This window comes from Eriocheir sinensis, chromosome 70 (assembly GCF_024679095.1).
Source record: "Eriocheir sinensis breed Jianghai 21 chromosome 70, ASM2467909v1, whole genome shotgun sequence".
Taxonomy (NCBI): Eukaryota; Metazoa; Arthropoda; class Malacostraca; order Decapoda; family Varunidae; genus Eriocheir; species Eriocheir sinensis.
Genome location: NC_066578.1, coordinates 6,893,882 through 6,920,212, shown reverse-complemented (window position 1 = coordinate 6,920,212; position 26,331 = coordinate 6,893,882).

Genomic DNA, 26,331 nt, shown 5'->3' with positions numbered 1-26,331 from the left:
CTTTTATCTTCTCTCTCTCTCTCTCTCTCTCTCTCTCTCTCTCTCTCTCTCTCTCTCTCTCTCTCTCTCTCTCTCTCTAATGTGGTGGTGTGTTGAAAGGAGTTTTAACTTATTTTACCCTAAGGTGATATAATGAAGGCTCTTAATGATGTTTCGTAAAGGTTGCAGTGGACGTAGGTTAAAAAAAATTATAATGTGATATATATTAGAGAGGAAAGGTGGGTGGGAGTACAGATTTAATAAAGTAAAATGAATTGAATGCATAGAAAAGTGGTAATATATGATGTTTTTATATGAAGTGAAGGGAAAATATTGAATTATAGTTAGAAAAAGTGTATATAATAGAAAAATAATGATAATGTGATATTTATAAAGGAAATGAAGTGAAGATACGGAATTAAATAGTTAAGAAAAATTAATATAGTGGACAAATAATGATAAATGATGCTTTTATAAGAAATGAAGGGAAAATATCGAATTGAAAAAAGTTAGAAAAAGTGGACATAATACAAAAATAATGATAGTCATATTAATAAAGAAAATTAAGTGAAAAAAATCAGAATTAAAAAAAATGTAAAAAAAAAGAATATAGTAAAAAAAATAATGATAAGGTGATACTAATGAAAATCGAATGAAAAAAAAAAGATTGAAAAGTGAAAGAAAGGCATATAGGAAATTATAAAAGTGAAAACCCAATATAAAAAGCAAGAAAAAGGTCATTTAGTAAGAATATAATGATAAAGTTATGTTCGTAGAAGTGTGTAAGTGAAAAATAGAAATAAAAAATAGCAAAAAAAAAGTCGATATTTAATGGGAAGAAACGAAATGTAAATAAATAAACAAGAAAAGAAAACAGTGAATACAAAGAAGTAGAAAACAGAAGGTATAAGAAGAGAAAATAAAGAAATAAGAAAAGAACAAGATAATGGAAAGAAACCCCGTTAAAATACTGAAACGCGAGAAGATAAAAAAAATATAAAAAAAACATGTATCGATTTTTCATTCAAGATCCATTACATAAGCGTTCTAAGAGCCTCACGTAACCCTATTACCGACACTCGCTAAACCATCGTCACGGGAAATAAAAGACAGGGGTTATAGGAAGGTCTCTAAGTGCTTCTCTCTTCCGAGGCGACGATGTTGAGGTTTAAGAAGGGGGGGAGAGAGAGAGAGAGAGAGAGAGAGAGAGAGAGAGAGAGAGAGAGAGAGAGAGAGAGAGAGAGAGAGAGAGAGAGAGAGAGAGAGAGAGAGAGAGAGAGAGAGAGAGAGAGAGAGAGAGAGAGAGAGTTTCCGATTCTTTTCCTTCCTTCATTCTTTTGTTTCACCATTTATCTCCTTCTTTCTTAACACCTGAAGCAGACGGACACGCTGTACACATAAGCCCTTGTGCGTTAGTGGCGAGTAAAATAAAACTGTTTCCAGGTTTGAACACTGAGGGGAAGGATCTGAAGAGCATGCGGTGTGTGAGGAGGAAGAGGAGGGGGAGGAGGAGGAGGAGGAGGAGGAGGAAGAGGAAGAGGAGGAGGAGGAAGAGGAAGAGGAGGAGGAAGAGCAGGTGGGAGGCAGAGTGTGCGAGAGGGAAAGCATCACTATCCCAGACGGCAGAATGTGATGAGAATGCAATGCGTGAGATAGTGAAGAGGAGGAGGAGGAGGAGGAGGCAGAGGAGGAGGCGGATGTGGAGGTGGAGTAGCGGAAGGAGGAAGACCAGTTACAGGAGAAGTTGGTGGAGGAAGAGGATGAGGATGAGGAGGATGCGGAGTGGAGTTGAAGGCGAAGGAGGAGGAAGATGTTAGCGAAGGCAGCGTGTGTGGAAGAGTGCACTTCTGCCCCTGAAAGACGCGACACCTCGAAGCAGTTAACAGGAAGGCGACGTGAGATTAGATTTACACGCTAGTTAGAAGGAAAATAAAGACCAAAATAAATGTGCAATAAGCGATGAATACGGAGCAAGCGAAAGAGCAATGAAAAGCTGAATAACACCACGATCTCAACCCTAACAGAAAGACGACGTGAGGTTAGATTTACACGTCTCCGTCATGTTACCCGCTTGCAATGTCGACAGGGCTGCCTCTGAACGCTCTGCTCTGCTTACCACTCCATAAAAGTGTAGACTAAATGTGTAACGTTCGTGATAAACATCTATAAAATATGCAGGGAAATATGACGCACCAGGGTTTTGTGTAATACATTAGCCGTTTTTAATACTCCTGAAAAATGTCTTGCCTTTTATGTCTGCCGATATTTTTTTTGGTGACGCATATTATGGTTGATATTTTTAGAAAGTTTTATTAGAGGGATTTTTTTTTTATCTTGCTTTTCATAATGGAGGACTGCCTAGATTCGAATTAAATTATGTGATTTTTTCTTTTATATCTTAACTTTTACATAATGGATTTTTAGTGTTCAACCAAATTTCAACGCTTTAATCTTTTCTTCCGATTCCCCAGTTTATGTTTGACGCATATTATGGTTGATATTTTCTGAAAGTTTTATTAGAGGGATTTTTTATTTATTTATTTTGCTTTTCATAATGGAGGACTGCCTAGATAAGAGAAGATGGCGCCACTATAAACACTTGCCTGCGCCATGACGGGCTGGGGCCGACTACCAACCTGGCCCCTCAAGCAAGCCTACCGGCGCTATAGGTTCAGACATAAAAAAAAAGAAAAAAAAAAGACGAATTACATTATCTGATTTTTTCTTTTATATTTTAACTTTTTCTACTACTACTACTACTACTGTTGCTATTGTTAATATTACTAGTCTACTATTACTGCTACTGTTACTACTATTGTTACTGCTATTGTTATTATTATTGTTATTATTTCTATTATTATCACTACTACTACTACTACTACTACCACTACAACTACTACTACTACTACTACTACTACTACTACAACTACATCTAATAATAATAATAATAATAATAATAATAATAATAATAATAATCGTGGGAAAAATATATAAACCAGAGCTGATGATAAACTTACCATGGACAATTATGATTTTTTAGTGTTCAACCAAATTTCAAACCTTTAATCCTTTCTTCCGATTCCCAAGTTTCTATTTCATTTATAACCCCAGCACCGTAACCTTATCTAGCCATGCCTATTTTTACATATCATTCAGAACACCAATATGTTCCTGTTTAACGGCAATTTGTGTGAAGTAGTGACATTACATTCATGATTCACTCCGTACAAACACATTTCTTAAGCCCTTTCGCCGCCGCAGCCGCTCCATTGAATAAAGTTTCTGGAGTAAACAGTTTCACATAAAAGTTTGCACAACATAAGAAAAACTGGTGCTGGCAATTGTGGTAATAAAAAAAGTTCTCGTTTGCACTAATTTAATACGCTTGCAACACAACAAAGGGAGGCAAAACATATTAGAACGAGGAGGGAAAAAATTACCTAATATACGAGCGAATTCCGAGAGTTGGGAACGTTGAAAATCAGTGATACTTTAAAGGGTGTCTTAATGTTTCCCTTTAAAGGAATGTGTCACGGGAACGAGTAGCAGGCCGGAGATACAAGACTAGCAGGCAGGTATTCAGATCTTACCCGTATAAGGAACGTATTGCAAGCACCGGGTAAACTCTATAGTACTGAAAGACGACGCAGAGGAGAGAATGCACGAGTTGATAGAGGAGAAGGTTGGATGAGTGAGTGACTTCGAGAGGCAATGAGGAAAACCCACCAGTGCCTTGGAGAAAGATCACGAGTGTATTGAAGGTACTGGATAAACTCTATAATGCAAAATGACGAAACACAGGAAAGAATGGACGAGTAGATGAAAGAGAAGGCTGCTTGACTGACTATGGAAAACTCGCCCGTGACTTGGAGAAAGATCACGAGTGTATTGAAGGTACTGGAGAAACTCTATAATGCAAAATGACGAAACACAGGAAAGAATGGACGAGTAGATGAAAGAGAAGGCTGCTTGACTGAATATGGATAACCCGCCCGTGACTTGGAGAAAGATCACGAGTGTATTGAAGGTACTGGATAAACTCTATAATGCAAAATGACGAAACACAGGAAAGAATGGACGAGTAGATGAAAGAGAAGGCTGCTTGACTGAATATGGATAACCCGCCCGTGACTTGGAGAAAGACCACGAGTGTATTGCAAGCACTGGATAAACTCTATAATACTAAATGGTGAAACAAGGGGAAGAATGAACGAGTGGACGAAGGAGAAGGCTGACTAACTGAATGACTTAGTGCGGCTATATGGAAAACCCGTCCGTGACTTGAAGAAATATCACGAGTTTATTAAACCGATTAAACTCTATAATACTAATCGACGAAGCACAGGGAAGAGAAGACGAGTTGATGAAGGAGAAGGCTGCGTGACTGAATGTGACTTATATGGAAAACCCGTCCGTGCCTTGAGGAAAGATCACGAGAGCATTGCACATTAAAAAAGGACGAAAAGAAAACGAAAATACCAGAGTCAGCAGGCTTTCTTGAGGGGCCTTGGTGCTGCAGTTCCTCAATATGATTCTGAATGATGTCGTTTAGAGGGAGCTCGGTGCAGACTATGAATGGTCACTACCTCGGGCGATACTTATTCTTAGTTTTACGCTGTTATACATAAAACATGCACGCCATTCTCTCGACACACAAATCATTATATTCCTCTCACGCTTTGAGGGTCCGCCATGAATATAACAACACCGCTTTCTCTTCAATGCATCTTAAGGCATAAAACTATAAACAACGACTGGCAGGCCCTTTTAAGTAGGTTTTATAACACTGATTTATATTAGGACATTAGGTCAGTTTATTATCAGCTCTGGTTTATAGATTATTCCCACGATTATTATTATTATTATTAGTAGTAGTAGTAGCAGATGTAGTAGTAGTAGTAGTAGTAGTAACAATAATAGTAACGATAATTGTAACAGTAGTAGTAACAGTAGCAGTAATAGTAGTAAACAGTAACAATAACAGTAGTAGTAGTAGTAGTAGCAGTAATAGTAGTAGTAGTAACAGCATCTCCAGCAGCACCACCACAAGGAGCAGGGACAGCAGACTCTCCCCGTACAGCACCACCAGGGCGAGCGCTAAGTTATGCATCTTGACTGAGAGGCGATCCATTCCGGGCCTGGTATGGAGGGGCGCGCAACACAGGCACCAACACCTTAGCGCAATGGCCCGCCTCCTGCAGCCGCCCCCTGACAGCCAGCGATAGCAGCCCTTCGTCTTCATTATCCAAACATTGCACCCAGCCAATACTTGCAATGGAGTTAGTCGCCCCTCATAACTCCGCTCTTGAAAGGAAAATACGTTACAGAAGAAAGGAAAATAATGAACGCTAATTGCTGATGAAGGACGCAGCTGCTCCACGTTGGGTTATTTTCTTTAGTGAGTTGTTTTTATAGTTTGCTTGATATCGTGTTGGTTTTAAAGGGACTGAACGCGTGAGGGAGCTTGGGATAGGAGTGAGCGAGCGAGAGGCGGAGGAATTTGATGCGAGTGCTCGGAACGAAATAGAATAAAAAAGTGGAATAAAAATAGAGAAAAAAAACACAGGAAAAGAATCGCTCGTGCCTGTACATAATGCCGGGAGAAATATCTTGCTTTTTCTTCAGAGTTCTCAGTAGTCGTGTAAATTATATGAATGTTTGCTGAAGGGTTTTTCAAAGTTCTTCTCGTCTTTGTCTTGGTTATTCATTCTCTTGTTATTCTATATTTATTTTTTTTACTTAATTTTATTCCGTTCTTTCTGTACATTTTCTGATATTTACATTTATTCATATTTTCCGTTATTTCTGTCTATTTTTAGTCTTTTCTGTCTATTCTTTATTATTTCTGTATTTTCCGTTACTTCTGTCTATTTCCCGATATTTCTTCTCTAATTTATTTCTTTATTTTCAGTCAATTCTTAATCATCCGTTATTTCTTTATCTTTATCATTTACTTATCTCGGGTTTAGTTTAACGTTTCCTACAGGTCGAAAAAGACTAGGATATGCGTGTCTGAATGTGTGTGTGTCTCTCTCTCTCTCTCTCTCTCTCTCTCTCTCTCTCTCTCTCTCTCTCTCTCTCTCTCTCTGTTTGTGTTTGTGTCTGTGTCTGTGTGTGTGTGTGTGTGTGAACCTGGCTATGACACACCTTCACTCCCTCTGCAACGCTCCCTTAACACAAGCACCCTCCCCCCACACACACGGAGGCGGCCCCAGGGAGTGCTTTGATGATAGGTTACGAGTCTTGACACCCTTCACAACCTCACCCCTTCCAACGCTACCACCAGAGGAAGCAACACACCGCCACCACCACCACCGCCGCTAGCAACACGCGTGACCCTCCTTCCCAGCCTCTCTCCTCGCCATCCCTTCCGCCACTGATTGTTATGGGAGCTTATGTTTACCAATTAGAGGTGATGGACTGGCCCGACGAGCTATGGGTTAAGCGTATAGTGAGGAATGACCGTGCTGGGATGCGTGTGTGGGTGTGTGTGTTGGTGTTGTCTTCTTGGGGGAGTTTTTCTTGGTGTTTCCTTTTTGTTCATGTTGGAAGAGAGAGATGTTGTGTAATTGGCGTCACGTGAACCCGGAATCCTTTGTCTTGGTGTTTGTTTTGCACGTGTGTGTGTTCTTTAATCTTTCCTCAGTGTGACTTTGTTTATGTTTGAGGTGTTTTTCTCACGAGTTATATTGAGCTATTTGTATCGACTATTAATTATACAGAGTAAGAACCAGACCAAGAACCGACACAAATAGTCATGCCATATTAAATAATCATATTGAAGAAGCAAAAGCAACAGTACAGAAGTTTTGGATATGAGAAAAAAAAAGGAAAGAAAGAGTGGGAAATAACAGACCAAGACAGTGAAGAGCTACATGAGGGAGTGCCGTTAAAAAGGCGAAACTTCCGACCGTCAACACTTTAGGGAAACATCTCAGGAAACCACGAATATTCTCTCTCTCTCTCTCTCTCTCTCTCTCTCTCTCGAAACTGATGAATCCTAGGCATATACATCATCCTAAGGCCTCATCTGTGATTAGTTTATTTTTGGTCCTATTGGGTTCCTCTGTTTCTAGTCACCCTCTGTCGAATGGAGGGTTTGATGCTGGGGTGAATGGGTCGAGTGTGCGTGGGAGGTGGTTGAAGTACCGAAATAGACACACAAAAGGAATCCCAAATAAACAACAAGATATCTGTAGCTTCTCATCATACGTCCATGGACCCACGAATACTCTCTCCCTCGATACTGCACAATCCTAGAAGCGTACCTCATTCTAAAGCACCGAAATAGACACAAAGAGAATCCACATTAACAACGCGATATCTTCAGCTTCGTCGCGGCTTTGTAGGGGCGGTGGAGTCTGGTTTTCTTGAGAGAGGAAGGAGAGGAGAGGTGGTTGGGTGGGTGGGGAAAGGGTAGGGTCGGTGGGGGAGGATGGTGTGCGTTCGTCTTCCAATATTTACTACTAATTGGAGGTTTATGGAAAGTAGAGTCGCGTGAAGCCATAATCCCAGACATCATTAGGGATACCGTGAATAGGCGGGCGTAGTGAGCGGCCGTCAATAGCAGAGGAAGAAGGAGGAGGAGGAGGAGGAGGAGGAGGGGGAGGAGGAGGAGGGTTGGGGGAAGGAGAAGGAAGCCGAGGAAGGCAGGAAGGAAACTTGAGAAAGAGAGAGTGAGAGAGAGAGCGAGAGAGAGAGAGAGAGAGAGAGAGAGAGAGAGAGAGAGAGAGAGAGAGAGAGAGAGAGAGAGAGAGAGAGAGAGAGAGAGAGAGAGAGAGAGAGAGAGAGAGAGAGAGAGAGAGAGAGAGAGAGAGAGAGAGAGAGAGAGAGAGAGAGAGAGAGAGAGAGAGAGAGAGAGAGAGAGAGAGAGAGGAGAGAGAGAGAGAGAGAGAGAGAGAGAGAGAGAGAGAGAGAGAGAGAGAGAGAGAGAGAGAGAGAGAGAGAGAGAGGGTCTCTCTCTCTCTCTCTCTCTCTCTCTCTCTCTCTCTCTCTACCCCTCGCGCACACACACACACACACACACACACACACACACACAGGAAGGAAACACGCACAAACGCACATAAAAACGCAACTCTGCATTAATGATGGCGCGCACGAGAGAGAGAGAGAGAGAGAGAGAGAGAGAGAGAGAGAGAGAGAGAGAGAGAGAGAGAGAGAGAGAGAGAGAGAGAGAGAGAGAGAGACACAGACACAACATACCAAATACAAACCGACACAAATACAGAACAAAGTAGACAGACAGACAGACAGACAGACAGACAGACCAAGGATATAATCGAGAGAAAATGAAGATCTAAATCCTATACAAATAAATAAAAAAGAGAAAGGCGGAGAGAGAGAGAGAGAGAGAGAGAGAGAGAGAGAGAGAGAGAGAGAGAGAGAGAGAGAGAGAGAGAGAGAGAGAGAGAGAGAGAGAGAGAGAGAGAGAGAGAGAGAGAGAGAGAGAGAGAGAGAGAGAGAGAGAGATGAAATAAAAAGGGATGGAAAGGAACAGAACTGGAAAAAGAGGATTAGGCAAAAAAAATATAGGGAAAGAAGCGGATGAGAAAGGGATTACAGAAACTAAGATTGCCAAGACCTGCAGACCCTTTCCTTCCTTCCTTCCTTCTTTCCTTCCTCTCTGCCTGCCTTCCTTCCACTTCTCCTTCTTTCCTTCTCTTCTTCCTCCCTTCCTTCATTCATTCCTTCAAAGGGTGATGAAATGAAGTCTTAGGACAGTCATTGGAGGGAGACTGTTATGTTTAAAAGCTTATTGAAAGGCCGAGGAAGGAAGAAAGGAAGGAGAGGGAGGGCGAGAGGCTGGGAGATGAAGTGAGATAGGTCTTAGTAAGGAGAGACCTCGAAAGGAGAGTCATATAAAAGCTTGTCAGGTTCATCAAGGTTTGTCAAGTTGGATTTCAGAGCATTTTAAAGACCAAGGAGGGAAGGAAGAATAGAAAGAAGCTCGGGAAGTTAAGGAGCTTCAATCAGTACGGGAGACGAAGAGAGGTCTTAATAAGGGCAACCATCATAGGGAGACTGTCACGTTGAAAAGCTTGTAAGGTTTATCAAGGGGAGTGCCACTGGAAGGTAAAGAAGAGGAGGAGGAGGAGGAGGAGGAGGAAGGCCCAGGCAAAGTTTCGCGCGTGTTTGCCCGTGTGAAGGAGATTAAAGGAGAGAGCGGCGGGCGGAGTTTCGGAGTTGGTCTGAGTGTTCTTTGTTCAGCTGTGTCTGTTTCCGCTGGCTGGGTCGGGCAAAGCTTAGGTTGTGTCTACGCTGTGCAAATTAGATTCTCAACCCCCTTCCTCCTCCTCCTCCTCCTCCTCCGTCTCCTACTTCTTCCCTCCCTTTCCTTCCCTTCCCTATCCACTTCACCTCATAGTTCCCTCTCTACTGATGTGTGTGTGTGTTTGTGTGTGTTATGTGTGTATGTGTGTTTATCTACTGTCTGTCTGTCTGTCTCTCTGTGTCTGAGTTCGTGTTTGTCTATATATCTCTCTCTCTATGTCTCTTTCTCTGTCGGAAAACACACACACACACACACACACACACACACACACACACATACGAGGCAGAAGCAAACAAACAACGATCTCTCTCACACACACACACACACACACACACACACACACACACACACACACACAGACCCCCCCTTCCCCCCCCTCCACGGTATAAGTTTCTAGGCTCTCCTCCTCACACATAAAGTGGTTCCTTCCGCAGCCCCACAAAACACAGCGAACAAAACACTTACACGCGACACAAGAAACTTTAATTTTTACCCCAAACCTGCACCTCACAACGCCTTACTTGTCGTCCCTCCTTCTCCCCTTTCTACTCCTTCCCTTTACCCCTCTCCCCTATCTCCTTCCTTCCTTCCTCTCCCTTTCTCCTTAACCCCTTCACCTGCCTCCCCGTTCTCCTAATCCCTTTCTCCTTTCCATCCTTCTCCCTCTACACCTTCCCTTCCTTCCTCTCCCCTTTCTCCTTAACCCTTTCACCTGCCTCCTCGTTCTCCTAATCCCATTCTCCTTTCCATCCTTCTCCCTCTACACCTTCCCTTCCTTCCTCTCCCCTTTCTCCTTAACCCTTTTTACCTGTCTCCTCGTTCTCCTTTCCCTCCTTCTCTCCCTACTCCTTCCCTTCCTTCCTCTACTCTTTCTCCTTCCCCCTTTCCTCCCTCTCCCCTTCCTCTCCCTCCCACAACCTCGTTATGCACATCTATCTTTTTAACCTAAGCAAATCTACCTTAGCATTGCCCTGAACTGCACCTCAAAATCTCACATAACTCTCCTACCTCTCTCTCTCTCAACCCTTCTCTCCTTCACCGCCCAGTCACGCATATTACCCGGCTTTTAACTTTAGCACTGCGCCCCTTAGCACTGAACCATTAGTATACTTGACTTTTACACATAATAGAACCTCACAGCAAAATCGTCCTTCTCTGCTCCCTCTCCCTTTCTTCCTCTCTCTTCCACCGACCAGTTACAGACATATGACCTGCCTTTTCAACACCACTGTACCAATAGAAGACTTCACTTTTACACAGAATAGAACCTCACAGCTAAACCTTTCCTTCCTTCTCCCTCTCCCTTCCAGCGGCCAGTTACTTTTTTTTTACATCAGAGGACACGATTCAAGGGTAACAAAAAGGGCACACAAAAAAAAGCCCGCTACTCTCCACTCCCAAACACATATTTCCTACCATTTCAACCTTTCCACTGTCACACTTACCACTGAACCACTAGAATGCTCTACTTTTGCACAGAATAGAATATCACAGCACCTCTATTCCTCCCCCCATTCTCTCTCCTTCCATCCCTCCCTCCCACAAATTAGCTCCCTTTTAAACCCGCGCACCACCATCGCCACCACTGTCCCCACCACCACCACCACCACCAGTACAAAACACCCCCTTCACGTCTAATCCCCCACCATCATTACCACACTAGTTAGTCAGAACTCTCCCCTCCAAATGAGTACCTACACACACACACACACACACACATGCTCCCATCTCCTCCCTCCCTTCCTCTCTCCTTCCTATCCCCTCCCCTTCTCTCCCTTCCCATCCCTTTCCCTTCCCTTTCCTTACACTCCCTTCCTGTCCGTTTCCCTATCTTCCCCTCCCTTCCCTTCCCTTCCTTCCCTTCCCTTCCCCTCCCTTCTTTTCCCTTCCCCTTCCTTCCACTCCCTTCCTGTCCGTTCCCCTTCCTTCTCCTCCCTTTTCTTCCCTTCCATTCCCTTCCTTCCCCTCCTCTTCCCCTCCCCTCCGCTCCACTCCCTTCCTCCCTCTCCCACACCCTTCATGTCTACCCTCGGCCCGGCAGGAGAGGTAAAAAAGTCATGCATCACGAAGCCGCTTAGCTCACTGATGATTGCCGCCCTCACCCCTTGCTTATTGCGGCCGTGACCTCGCGTTTAGTAACCCGCAGAGTGACTCCTCCCCTGGCATTACCGTCCCTTGACACGGCAGACCCACCTACCCTATCTTAACCTAACCTAACCTAACCTAACCTAACCAAACCTAACCTAACCAAGACTAACGTACCCAAACCAATCCTAACCTAACTAACCTTACCTAACCTAACCTTACCTAACTTGACCCCTGAAAAGTGTGTGAATATGAGACTTAGTATGAGTGGAGTTGAAACGCTCACAACACCTCTACGAAACCCTTATTAAACTTGGGTGAGAGGATGTCTATAGCCCCTGAAAAATGTGTGAATATGAGATTTAGTATGAGTGGAGTTGAAATGCCCACAACACCTCTACGAGACCCTTATCAAACTTGGGTGAGAGGATGTCTATAGCCCCTGAAAAGTGTGTGAATATGAGAGTTTGTATGAGTGGAGTTGAAATACCCACAACACCTCTACGAAACCCTTATCAAACTTGGGTGAGAGGATGTCTATAAGCCCTGGAAAGTGTGTGAATATATGAGTCTTAGTATATATGGGTCTTAGTAGTCTTAGTATTTGTAAAGTTGAAATACCCACAACACCTCTACGAAACCCTTATCAAACGTGTGTGTGTGTGTGTGTGTGTGTGTGTGTGTGTGTGTGTGTGTGTGTGTGTGTGTGTGTGTGTGTAAGTCTCGAAATATGTGTGAGAATAGGCATCTTATTATTATTATTATTATTATTATTATTATTATTTTTACAACAAAGGAGACAGCTCAAGGGCACAAAAAATAAACAATAATAAAAAAGCCCGCTACTCGCTGCTCACAAAAAGAATCCAAAGAGGTGGACGAAAGAGAAAGTGGAGGTGCTTTAAGTTGACGCTGAATCACTGTTATATACGAAAACCACCACCACCACCATCACCACCACCACCACCATTACTACTTCTTCAGGCTTAAGCTCATATGCCGTAAGAGAGGGTTGAGGGAGCGCTCCATATTCCGCCTGGCTGGGAACACTGCCGTTGGTTGGGTGCGGGCGGCGGTGCACGGTCGGGCGGGCTGCTTCGGGGCGGGTAAATGCAAGGGTAGGGAGGCGCGGAGATGACAGAGGCGAGGCGTTATGTGTATGAAGGTGCGGCGGGGCGGGGGTGGGGGGTGGGGATCGGGGGGGCGGGGGGGGGGGGGGGGGTTGGTCGTCTGCGTGCACGTGAGGTCTCCGCCGTGAGGGTCGTGGCGCGGGAGGCTTTGTGCATGAGTCGCCGTCAGTTGGGTACCCTTAAAGCTGTGTCTCTCTCTCTCTCTCTCTCTCTCTCTCTCTCTCTCTCTCTCTCTCTCTCTCTCTCTCTCTCTCTCTCTCTCTCTCTCTCTCTCTCTCTCTCTCTCTCTCTCTCTCTCTCTCTCTCTCTCTCTCTCTCTCTCTCTCTCTCTCTCTCTCTCTAAGTTTATGGGTTTATACTAAAATACACTGCTTAGGATAAATTCTCTCTCTCTCTCTCTCTCTCTCTCTCTCTCTCTCGCTCTCTCTCTCTTTCTTTCTCTTTCCCCGTGCTTAAAATTTGTTCTTCCTCCTTTTCTCTCTCCTTTTCTTCCTTTCTCCCTTCTTCCCTCTTTATTTTTCCTCCTTTTTCCCTCCTCTCTCTTTCCTCCTAACACCCTCCTCCTCTCCTTCTTCTCTTTCTCTTTCCTCCCTCTCTCTGTTTCCAGCCTCCTACAGTATTACAAAGCTTGCTAACTCCTTTCTTCCTTCCCTCTCTCTTTCTCTCTCTCTCTCTCTCTCTCTCCTTCCTTGCTTCCCTTCTCTCCCTCCCTCCCTCCCTCCTCTCCCTCTCTCTCTCCCCTCTCTTACAGACGGGCATACACAGCTGCCATTTCACTGATCCCTTCCTCCCTCATTCCCTTTTACGCCTCAAACAGAAATGCACTCACTCCTTCCTTCTCTCTCCCTCCCTTCCTCTCTTCGCATGCAGACAGAGGCACATTCAGGCAGGCACAGGCGGTCCCTATCCCCGGGCACGCAGTTGTAATATTAGTTCACCGTAATATTACAGTACTATAGCGAAGAGTATTGCATCAAAGCGGGGAACACAATAGCGCCGCTCCCTCCCGCCGGAAAGAGAACCACCGGGCCGGGAGGAAGGGAACACGAACGCGATGACTCACAGTTTTCGGCGCGAGTTTGTTGAAGCCGCAAGACGCATTATTTCCCATATGAGTTGATACCTGAAGGACAGTATCCTTTAACACATGCATTGGAGAAGCCTTTACTTGAGGTTGTTGTGGTATAATTCCATGGGTAGTTTTAAGAGCCTAGTGGTAGTTTGACAAGGTTTCTGCACCATGGATGTGAAAGAAAAAAACACATTCACACACTCCCACGTTTGATAAGGCTTTAGTTGAGGTTGTTGTGGGTAGTTCCATGGGTAGTTTTATGAGCCTAGTGGTAGTTTGACAAGGCTTATACACCATGAACGTGAAACAACACTCATGAGAAACAGATTTTTCCCCGTTTTTGGCTTTTGGAAATACTTAAGGCTTATATTCTCAAACATTACCGGACTTACACACACAGCCACGTTTGATAAGGCTTCCGTGGAGGTAGTTAGAAGTATTGCCATGGATAGTTTTAGGAGCCTAGGAATATTTTGACAAGCCTTCTGCACCGTCTCTTCTCTATCAAGGAACACAGTCGGTAGAGGTGGTGTATAGGGAAAGAGTGTGGAAATATCGTCCTCTCTCAGATGTTATGTAGTTTGGGCTTCGTGACATTGTGCTCGGTATTATAAGACACTCGATTCTTACATCAGCATTTCTAAAGGTCAAAGAGGGGGTCAGTCGGGTTCTAATAAGTGTTTTGTCAGTTCAGACAGACAGAAGAAGACTACCACCACCCACCAGGGTCATAAAAAAACCCTGAAATGCCCCCCTAACTACGAAAGCCTTGTCAAATATGTGTACTTGTACGGCGAAATGTTTAGCAATACGACCCTATATTTCCGCATTGCTCAGCTCGATGATTCTCTACTCAATCAAGGAACACACTCGGTAGAGACGGGATATAGGTAAAGGGGTGGAAGTATCGACCACTCTCAGATATAATGAAGTCTGATCCTCCAAATACAATATCTACGCATTGTTCAACTTCATCACTCGGTAGAGGCGTTGTATAGGGAAAGGGCGGGAAATACACTCGTTTTGTCAAGGGGATAATGTAGTTTTCCCCCTAAAATATCATAGTTTCCCAGCATTCATTTCAGGCTACCTAATGTAATATCTCCGCATTGTTCAACTCGATCATTCTCTTCTCTATTAATGAACAGTGCCAGTAGAAGCTGTGTATGGGGAAAGGGCGGGAAATACACTCGTTTTGTCAAGGGGAGAGTGTAGTTTTTCCCCTAAAATATCATGGTTTCCCAGCGTTCATATCGGGCGTCCTAATATTAAATCTCCGTATTGTTCAGCTTCATCATTTTCTACTCTTTCAAGGATGTTTAGAAAAGTCGTTTCGTCATGGGGATAGCGTAGTTTCCCCCCTAAAATATCACAGTTTCCCAGCGTTCATTTCGGGGGTCCTAATATTAAATCTCCGCATTGTTCAGCTTCATCATTTTCTATACCAAGGATGTATAGTAAAGTCGTTTCGTCATGGGGATAGCGTAGTTTCCCCCTAAAATATCATGGTTCCGCAGCGTTCATCTCGGTCTTCCTCGTATATATACGTTGTTTCGTCATGGGGCATACCGTAGTTTTCCCCCTAAAATATCATGGTTCCGCTGCGTTCATCTCGGTCTTCCTCGTATAATATCTCCGCATTATTCAGATTCATTATTTTCTTCCCTATCAACGAATATACACTCGTTTCGTCATGGGGCATACCGTAGTTTTCCCCCTAAAATATCATGGCTCCACAGCGTTCATCTCGGCCGTCCTCGGAGCCTCGCGCAAAAGACCATCTCGTCCTGGACTCATCAAATAAACAAACAGCGAGGCCCTTGCAATGTATTACTTCCGGGGACATCCACTGAGCGGGGAGCGAGGCTGGAATAAAACACACACACACACACACACACACACACACACACACACGCACACAGCCCCCCCCCCTCCCCACACTCCTCCACGTACATACAGCTGTCTATGTCCCGGCGTTCTCCTCTGCAAGGTTCCGTTTATGCGTTGCCCAGTAAAATAATTTCGTCCGTAATGACAAACTGGATATCGTCAACGTTTTCGGAAGCTTCTGCGTCTGTACTGCAATTATGTGTTGTAGAGACTCTTTAACGAAGCTACAAAGGACGAGAGTAAGGGCTAAAAGGTTACAAGAGCCATTCACCTTTTGAGAACAGCACACACACACACACACACACACACACACACACACACACACACTCATGCAGTTTATTTCTCATATTTTTCTTCTTTTTGTGTTGTCTGTTTTTGTTTTTCTTCTTTTTCTTCTTCTTTCTTCTTCTAAATTAACTTTTTCATATTTTCATATTCATTTATTCTTTCTTTGTTTATGAATTAGATCTTTATTTTTTATTGTTTTTCTTGATTATCCGCGGTGGAAATTTATCTGTGTTGGTCTGTCTGTCTGTCTGTCTGTCTATCTGTCTGTTAGGTTTTGTATTTATGTCCATTTGTATTTGTTGCGCTGTCTCTCTCTCTCTCTCTCTCTCTCTCTCTCTCTCTCTCTCTCTCTCTCTCTCTCTCTCTCTCTCTCTCTCTCTCTCTCTCTCTCTCTCTCTCTCTCTCTCTCTCTCTCTCTCTCTCTCTCTCTAATCATGTTACGCTCCCACTTTCCCTCTCGTTTGCAGTCTGTATCTAATCTTGCTGGGGGAGTTTCGATAATTCCTATTTATCCTCTCTCTCTCTCTCTCTCTCTCTCTCTCTCTCTCTCTCTCTCTCTCTCTCTCTCTCTCTCTCTCTCTCTCTCTCTCTCTTACACGCATAAAGACCATCTACTCGAATACAACATTTATCTATCTCTCTCTATCTATCTATCTATCTATCTATCTACCTATCTATCTATCACTCACTACGAATAAACACAGCAAAGATTCACCTCCGCTTATCTCACCTCCACGTAACACCAGCATCACCAGCCACCACCACCACCACCACCCAGCACAGAGTATCACCGACACACCACCAAGGACCAGAGTAACAGAGGCAATAGCTCACGAGGAACGGACAAAAAATATGTTCCCCGATAAATTCCGTCAGTGGTTTGTGTGTGTGTGTGTGTGTGTGGACGAGGTGGAGGTATCGCCCGCCGCCTCTACCTCATACCACGAACACGTCCCTCTCGCGTACCAAACCCTGAATCTGAACACGAACTGAACACGAATTACTCTAAAAAAAGGAAATATTAATCAGAGTGCATTGGGAGAGAGAGAGAGAGAGAGAGAGAGAGAGAGAGAGAGAGAGAGAGAGAGAGAGAGAGAGAGAGAGAGAGAGAGAGAGAGAGAGAGAGAGAGAGAGAGAGAGAGAGAGAGAGAGAGAGAGAGAGAGAGAGAGAGAGAGAGAGAGAGAGAGAGAGAGAGAGAGAGGACAGAGATCGAGAGGCTGTGCTGTGCTGGGCTGGCGCACACTAATGGTTGAGCCGGTAATGAGTTTAATCTACTTGCAAATTACATCATTAACACGTGAATGTGTGACTACCGCTCTTTCATATTGACGCGCCGTGTATCATGCCGGAAACGACACGGGGAGAGGGAGAGACACGGCGGACGACACTGGCGAAGGGAGGAGAGACGGAGAGAGAGAGAGAGAGAGGGATGGGGTAGAGAGACTGGAAAGAGGCTGCAATGAGGGGAAAGAGAGAGAAGGAGAGAGAAAGAGAAGGAGGGAGGGAGTGGCTGAATGAAGGGAGAGAGGGAAGGAGGGACGAGAGAAGGAGAGAGGAGGGAGAGATAGAAGGGGGAGAGGAAGGAAAGCGAGGTGGGAGGAAAAGGCTACTGGAGGAGGGAGAGAGAAGCTGTAGAGAGGGAGAGAAAAAGAGAGAACCGGAGGGGGAGGGAAGGAGGGAGGGAGAAGGCTACTGAAGAAGAGGAGAGAGAAAAGAAGAGGAGGAGAAAGAGGGGGAGAGAAAAGGAGAGGGAGAGAGGAAGGGCGGGAGGAACACGGAGAGAAAGGGAGAGAGAGGGAGAGAAAGAGGAAGGGAGAGGGAGAGGGAGACATGTAATACCGAAGAGAGGAGGAGGAGGAGGAGGAGGAGGAAGATGAGGATGAGGAGGAGGAGGAGGAGGAGGAGGGGACGTAGCGGACATGAACCAGCTAGAAAAAAAAATAATAAGATATGACTGACTGACTGACTGACTGACTGACTGACTGACTGACTGACTGACGAAAAAACAAAAAAAAACAGACCCATGGAAACACGAACACAAAATAAAAACAACACAAAAAACAACTGAAAAACACACACACAAAAGGTTATAAAAAAATGGTCATCTAGTTAGCGAAGCGAAGAGAAGAGAAGCGGAGGACGAATACAAGGAGAGATGGGAGACGCAGCGAAAAAGAAGGGGAAACAAATGGATTTCAACGGACATGAATATCTGAATGAAAGGAAGGAGACAAGAAGGGTTGGGATTCTCAGACGCTCCCGCCTCCCTCTCACATCACCCATTTCCAAAGGGCGAAGAGGGGATCAGTCGGGTTCTAATGAGAGTTCTTGTAGGTTCATGGCACAGAAGAAGGGTCACACTAACACCAGGGTCATGAAACTATCCCTGGAAATGCCAATACACTAAGGCCCGTATTCAGCCCCTAAGAAGTTGCTGGGATATTCATGGACTAATTTTGTGATCCCAGTGATAGATTTACACAACTTCTGCATCTTGAACGGGAAAATCGCCCATGAAAACCCGGTCAGTCTTCTCTGTGGCCTTGGGAAATAGTGGTACTGGTAGCCTGATTTGTTGAAGAACTGTGATATTGACGGTTTTGCGATCCCAGTGATGGATTTACACAACAACTGCATCTTGAACGGGTAAATAGACCATGAGAACCCGGTCAATCTTCTCTGTGGTCTTGGGAAATAGTGGTACTGGTAGCCTGATACGTTGAAGAACTGTGATAATGACTGTTTTGCGATCCCAGTGATAGATTTACACAACTTCCGCATCTTGAACGGGAAAATCGCCCTTGAAAACCCGGTCAATCTTCTCTGTGGTCTTAGGAAATACTCGTTATGGAAGCCCGATGCGTTTAGGAGCCTCTCGTAGAAGTTGCCGAGATATTTATGGACTAATTTTGCGATCCCAGTGATAGATTTACACAACTTCCGCATCTTGAACTGGAAAATCACCCATGAAAACGTTGAAAAATAATCGCAATGGAAGCCTGAAACGTTAACAAAAAAAGGACTAGGGATGCAAGGGGAAGCGAAACGAGGAAGGAACAGAAAATAAATGAAACAAGTGGACTTTGGCGCACGCGAATAAGTGAATGGAAGAAAGGAGACAGGGACGCTCGCAAGTATTGGGGGAGACGCCGGGGAGCCTGGAGGGAATAGCAATGAGGGCGGCACATACGGGCAGAGTGTTAAGCGAGAGAGAGAAAGGAGCAAACAACGAGGAGACCGCTGGACGAAGACGAAGAAGAAGGATGTTGAGGAGGAGGATGAGGAAGACGAGAGAGGAAAGACGAGGAGGAGTAGGAGACGAGAGGAAAAAGAAAGAAGCCACGTCGTTGAGGAAAAGGGATGACGAAAAAAATGAAGATGAGAGATGGTAAGGAACACAAAGGAACACAAAGGAAGAGCAAACAACAGCGGCCCTACTGGTCCTAACGAGGCTGTTTGTGACAAGCTACACTAACTATCTAATCAAAGGTGGAAGATGAAGGACAGCAAAGGCGAAGGAGGAGAAGGAGGAGGAAGAGGAGGAGGGAGACAGACAAGACGATGGAGGAGGAGGAGAAGGAGGAGGAGTTGTAGTCGAGGAGGAAGAGGAAGAACGAAGAAGAAGAAGAAGAAGGATGTTGAAGAGGAGAAGCAGAAGGAGGAAAAAAAAGAGATTAAGGAGTTAGAAGAAAGGGAAAAAGATGGAGTTGAGGTTCAGGAATAAGAAAAGAACGAGGAAAAATAAAAAAAAGAATGGTGGAAGAAGAAGAAGACGAAGAAGAAGAAGGATGGTGAAGAGGAGGAGGAGGAAAAAAAAAGAAAGAGATATGGCTGAGGAACAAGAGGAGGAGGAGGAGGAGGAGGAGGAGGAGGAGGAGGAGGAGGAGGAAAAAGTAAAAGAATGTCAAGGAGAAGGAGAGACCAAGGAAGAATGAAGAGGAGGAGGAAGAGGAGGAGGAGGAAGAGGGGAAGAGAATAGACTTTAGGAGGAGGAGGAGAAAAGACAAAATTAAAGGTTAGGGAAGAGGAGGAGGAGGAAGAGGAGAAGAGAATAGACTTGAGGAGGAGGAGGAGGAGGAGAAGAAAAGACAAAATTAAAGGTTAGGAAAGAAAAAGAGGAGGAGGAGGAGGAGGAGGAGGAAGAGGAAGACGAAGATAAAAATAAAGAATTGGAGGAGGAGAAGCAGAAGGGAAAAAGTGACTGGAATTATACGAAAAGGATGAAGAGGAAGAGAAAGAGGAGGAGGAGGAGGAGGAGGAGGAGGAGGAGGAGAAAAAGAAGAAAAAAAGTTGAGGTTGATGAGGAGAGGAAGAAAAGACAGAATGAAAGATTAGGGAAGGAGGAGGAGGAGGAGGAGGAGGAGGAGGAGGAGGAGGAGGAGGAGGAGAAGGAAGACGAGGAAGAAAAAATTAAAAGCAGAAGGAAAAAGAAGAAAGCCAAGGACGTAAGGATAAAGAGGAGGAGGAGGAGGAAGAGGGAGAAGAGGAGGAGGAAGAAGACACAAAAAAGAATAGACTTAAGAGAAGAAAGAGAGAAGAAGAAGAAGAAGAAGAAGATGGATGCAAGGAGTGACGAATGAATGTATGCGAAAAACGAATTGAAAGAACGAGGAGGAGGAGGAGGAGGAGGAGGAGGAGGAGGAGGAGATAAGAGAGTTACAAAAGAGGAATAGGAAAACGAAGAAGAATAAAGAATAGAAGAATGAAGGAGGGAGGAGAAGAACGACCCAAGAAGAAGATATGAAGAGAATGTAAAGGAGGAGAGAAAGGAAGGAAGAAGGAGGAGGAGAGGAGAGGAGGATGAAGAAGACGAAGAGAAAAAGAATAAAAGAAAAAAAGAAGAAGAAGGAGACGGACACGAGAGGCGACTGAAGAATATATATGAACAGAGTGAAGAGGAGGAGGAGGAGGAGGAGGAGAAAAGGAAGAGGACGAGGAAAAAGAAGAAGAAGAAGAAGAAGAAGAAGAAGAAGGGGACGAAAAGAATGAGGAACGCCTTGTCGATAATTTTTGAGCAAGGATTTTCTCATAAGGACATTTCGGAACAATATAGATTTTCCTGGACGATGGAGAATAGCTTGCTGGTGGTGGTGGTGGTGGTAGTAGGGTAAGGTTATGTGAGTTTCCGTATATGTTTTAGTAACCCCTAAAATTAGTTAATATCAGTAAGTTTAATAATAGTCGTGGTGATATTTCTTTTCTTCTCAGTAAATAGAGGAGGTTAGTTGTTATTGTTGTTGTTATTGTTGTTGTTGTTGTTGTTGTTTTTGTTGTTCGTCTGTTTCTTCTTCTTCGTCTTCTTCATGTTCTTGTTCTTCTTTTTTTCTAATTGTTGTTGTTGTCAATCTTGTAAATGTTGCGGTTAGTGTTGCTTCTGATGCTTGTTGTTGTTGTTGTTGTTGTTGTTGTTGTTGTTGTTATTGCTCAAAGGTCTGCTATGTCTGTTCTTTCATCGTAACTCTAACGCTTTTTTTAATAGTCCAGATGCAAGCACTAATATTTTCTCCCTCTCTCATTCAGGCACTTCTTCCTCTTGTACTTTCCACAGATAACGACCCTGAACGTTCTATGCCCGGTACACTTTTATTCCTGATGTTTCTTAGAGTTTACATCAAATACGTGTCACTGTGCTTTCCCCGGCCACGTATGAAGATATGCAAGACTGAAGACACACGAACGCAGCAAAATGTACAGAGATAAAAGGAAAATCGTGAAAGATAAAAGTGGTTAATTGAGAGAGAGAGAGACAGAGCGAGAGAGAGAGCGAGAGAGAGAGAGAGAGAGAGAGAGAGAGAGAGAGAGAGAGAGAGAGAGAGAGAGAGAGAGAGAGAGAGAGAGAGAGGGCCGTAGTTTAAAAATAATAACAGCTGGGGCGATTAAGAAGTTGGAAGGTAATTGAAGGCGGTCAGACCCTAATTGGAATAGGTGGTCACTGTGGTTACGGGTCACACACACACACACACACACACACACACACACACACACATGCTATTGGTGATGACGGTAACGATGACGAGAGTACGGTTGGTGTTAACGATAATATTTCAGCCATTGAGGATAAGTTGTCGGAGTGAAGAAGAAAGATAAAGAGGAAATAAAATAGCAAAGCCTGAATGAAAAAAGGTGTAAAGATAAGTAAATAAAGGTGTAATTTAAATAGCTGTTAAGTAAAAAGTAATCTGTAGAAGAGAGAGGCGCAAGTGAAGAGGGAAATGAAGGAGCAACGCGTGGAAGAGTAGAGACAGGTAAGGTAAGGTAAGGTAAGGTAAGGTAAGGTAAGGTAAGGTAAGGTGAGGGAAGGAAAGGGAAAGTAAGGTGCGGTAAGGTAAGGTGAGGTAAGGTTAGGTTAGGTTAGGTTAGTTTAGGTTAGGTTAGGTTTGTTAGGTAAGGTAAGGTAAGGTAATGTAAGGTAAGGTATGGTAAGGTGAGGGAAGGAAAGGTAAGGTCAGGTAAGTGTGTTAAGGTAAAGTAAGGTAATGTAAAGTAAGGTAAGGTAAGGTAAGGTAAGGTAAGGTAAGGTGAGGAAAGGGAAGGTCAAGTAAAGTGAGTTCAGGTTAAGTAAGGTAAAGTAAGGTAATGTAAGGAAAGGTAAGGTAAGCTAAGATAAGGTAAGGTTAAGTAAGTAAGGAAGGATCGGAGAAGAGGAAGTAGAAACAGAAGAACATTAACAAAAAGCAGCAACATAAGGTAAAAAAATAGCGGACGTTAGGATCCTGGAGTCTTTGGTTCAAGTCCCACAAAAGCCAGCTGATATTTTTTTTTCCCCCAGTCATCGCAGAGTGACCGAGGACTAACCACATGCCGCCGAGATGACCACCAATCAACGCAATCTCGAGCGACGCGTGACGAGAATAGAAGCGAGTCGTGGCATGGTCCAAGCAGGAGACTGGTGGCGCTATTATAAAACCCGCCAGCTACAAGATATATACACGTTACCGGCGATACAATAGAGAAAAAGAGATAGGAAAGAATAAAGAAAGACGAAGTAATAGAAGATGAAGAACATGAACAACAATGACAACAAAACTAACAAAAAAAGGGTTAATAACAATAGTAATAATAATAATAATGATAATAGTAATAATAAAAGAAGGAAAAGAAAAGGGAAATAAAATAAATGAAAAAAAACGAAGCAAAGAAGGAAAAAAAGGAGAAGGAGGAAAAAGACAAGGAGGAGGAGGAGGAGGAGGAGGAGGAGGAGGAAGAAAAGGAGGAGGAGGAGGAAAAAGAAGAATAACAGCATGAGGACGAGGAGGAGGAGATGGAGGTGTGAAACAAGGAGGAAGAGGAGGAGTAAGAGGGGGAAGGAGGCAATCTCTCGTCTAGGGAGGCACGAGGCAGCGGTGAGCACGATAATATGACAGGAAAATTTAAAGGCCCACTTGTGTGTATTCTTGGGGAAAATACAGCTATCACGCGTGCGAGGGCGGGCGCGCCAAACACAGGGGCGATTAGAATCAGAGTGACGGCGAGGCAGACACGGCGCTGGTTATTATGGGAGGACCGGCGTGACATAGGAGGGACATAGACGCTTGTAAGAGGTGGAGGAGGTTAAGTTTGTATAGATTTGAGTGAAGTGAAGGAAACACAGAGAACAATAGAACCAGAGGAAAGGCTAAGCAGACACGGCGCTGGGTATTATAGAAAGACCCGCGTGACATAGGAGGAACATAGACGCTTGTAAGAGGTGGAGGAGGTTAAGTTTGTAAAGGTTTGAGTGAATGGAAGGAAACATAGAGAACATTAGAACCAGAGAACACGACGCTGGTTATTATAGAAAGACCCGCGTGACATATAGGAGAGACATAGACGCTTGGGAAAGGTGGGGGACTCTGTTTCCTTCTCGTTCCTATATTTGTCTTTGCCACTGTTTGTATGCCAATCTGTCTGTCTGTCTGTGCGTGTCTGTCTGTCTCTGCCTCTAATTTTCTGTGTGTGTGTGTGTGTGTGTGTGTGTGTGTGTCGTAATATAGAAGAGGAAGTATCAGACAAAGGTAGGGTGGGGTTCGGGGCACTGGGGTCGAAAAATAACGTTAAGAACCGCTGTTTTAAAGGCAACGAAGTGAACTGCCGCATCAAAACATTATGTAAAGCATGAGTAAGTTGGTGTGTTGGGTACATGTGCTCAAAGGCCTGGGAATATCAAAGGGGGAGAGAGAACAAAGAACCAGGGAGCTTATGGGGGAATTTCCTTGACGTTGTGGGAACTATATAATTTTAAAAGTTTTGCCAGGCTTCGTTCTTGGTTAAGTGCGATTTAAAATTACGTTAATCCATAAGTAGTTTGATCAGTCTTCCCAAATTGCAATCCTGTATTTTGCTGGTGTGCTTAAAACTCAGTCATCACAAAGTTACGTTATAATACATTACTATAACATTTAGTTTCGTTCTTGGTTAAGTGCTGTTCATAGTTACGTCAACCCATAAGTAATTTGATCAGTCTACCTAAATTGCAATCCTGTATTTTGCTGGTGCTTAAAACTCAGTCATCACGAAGTCACGTTATGGCAACTTTAAACTGGACTTATTTCTTGTGTTTGCTGCATGAATGATTAAAGTGTTCCTTCATAATATAACCTTCAGACGATCAGCCAGTTAAGGGATGAGATAATCATAACTATACATAACTATAACGTTTAAAAGTGCCTCTCCGAAAGCCTTCCCTGGGGTCCTCGCATACATCTGCTGCTTAATATTCCTCTCACTCTGCTTGGCTCTGTGTTACGAGACCGTGAATCACTTCTCTCCAACATGCACTCAAGTATGTCATAGGAATTGCAGGTATAATCCATTTTCTTTAACTTTTTTCTTTTTCCTGTCTTTTCTAATATAGCTTTCCATCTCCGCTGTTCTCGTATTTATTTAACTCAGGGAGAAATATACTCACGGTTTGTCTGTGTTTCCTCCTGCCTATGACGAACGATTTCAAGAGGGAAGTAGGACACCTCTCCATCCGTTTGACCTTCTTTCGAGATGTTTCAATGGAGCAATACATTATAAGCATCAACTAATCGTCACACCAGTAAACACACCCTAACGCAGATTCACAAAGACGGCAAGGATTATTCACACTCAGAAACACACGAAACTAATCAAGAGAGGAGTAGCAGGCTTTTTTTTATTGTTGTTTCCTCTTTTTGTGCCCTTGTGCTGTCTCCTTTGCTGTAAAAAAAATAATAATACACATAGCATATTATCATACTTTTCGCGGAGTCTTTTTTTCTGATATTTTCCGCTTAAGGCAACCCTGACTCCATTTTCCCTTAATTTTAGAGTAGCCCCCCTTAAACCTCACCCCCGGCAACCCAAACCCCATTTTCTTTCAGTACCTCCCCCATTAAACCATTGTTCTTCTCTCTATTAACATCCCCTAACTTAAAATCCTAACCCTTATTTATATATCTCAAGAATAAGTGAATGTATATGTTTTAATTTTAAGGCAACCTCCCCCCCCCCCTTAAGCTGCTTTCTTCGCTGTTAAAAGATATATCCTAAACAACAAGGTTCATTCCCCTTTCTACTTGCATTATGAGGACACGCTTAACCCAATGAATCCAGTTTATACCCATCGCTACGTATCCTAACCTCTTCTTTTTCAGTATAAGTTTTTAATTTCTCCCATCGCCCTTAATATCAGCAATCCACTTAAGCAGTTTCAGAACTTCACTTAAATCACCTCGCAGTCGGTTAACCCAATGAAGGCAAGGATACAGAAGCAGGTTCGTGAGTGGCTAACGATGCACCCACAAGCCACAACCTTCCCCACAGACTCCACCCGTCTCTGTCACATCCTCCCCATCTTTTCCCCCCTCATCACGGTGGGTTAGGTTGGGTTAGGTTAGGTTAAGTTAGGTTAGGTTAGGTTAGGTTAGGTTAGGTTAGGTTAGGTCATCCACAAGCCACAACCTTCCCCGCTGACTCCACCCGTCTCTGTCACATCCTCCCCATCTTTTCCCCCCTCATCACGGTAGGGTAGGTTAGGTTAGGTTAGGTTAAGTTAGGTTAGGTTAGGTTAGGTTAGGTTAGGTTAGGTCATCCACAAGCCACAACCTTCCCCGCTGACTCCACCCGTCTCTGTCACATCCTCCCCATCTTTTCCCTCTCATCACGGTAGGTTAGGTTAGGTTAGGTTAGGTTAGGTTAGGTTAGGGAGCATGAGTGGCTAACGATGCACCCACAAGCCAAAACCTTCCCCGCAGACTCCACCCGTCTCTGTCACATCCTCCCCATCTTTTCCCTCTCATCACGGTAGACGCGCCCCTAAGTCTTATCAGCGTCATCAAAACTTTGCTCGCTATCAGGCTCAGCCGCCTCATCAGTATAACTTGAGTCTCTATCAAGGGAAAGCTTTGCGAGACTAGCGAGGACCTGAGGCGGATTATTACTACGACGTCTGTTCTCTTTGATAACCGACCCAGCGCTAAGAAAATATACGTTAAGAAAAAGAAGAACGAGAATAGGAAGAACAAGAACAAAAGCAAGAAGAAGCAACAGAGAAAGTTAAAGAACAAGAACAAGAAGAACAAGGACAAGAAAAAGAAAGAGAGGGAGAATAAGAAAGGAAGAAAATAGCAAAAAGAGAGAGAGAGAGAGAGAGTTATCAAGGTAGATC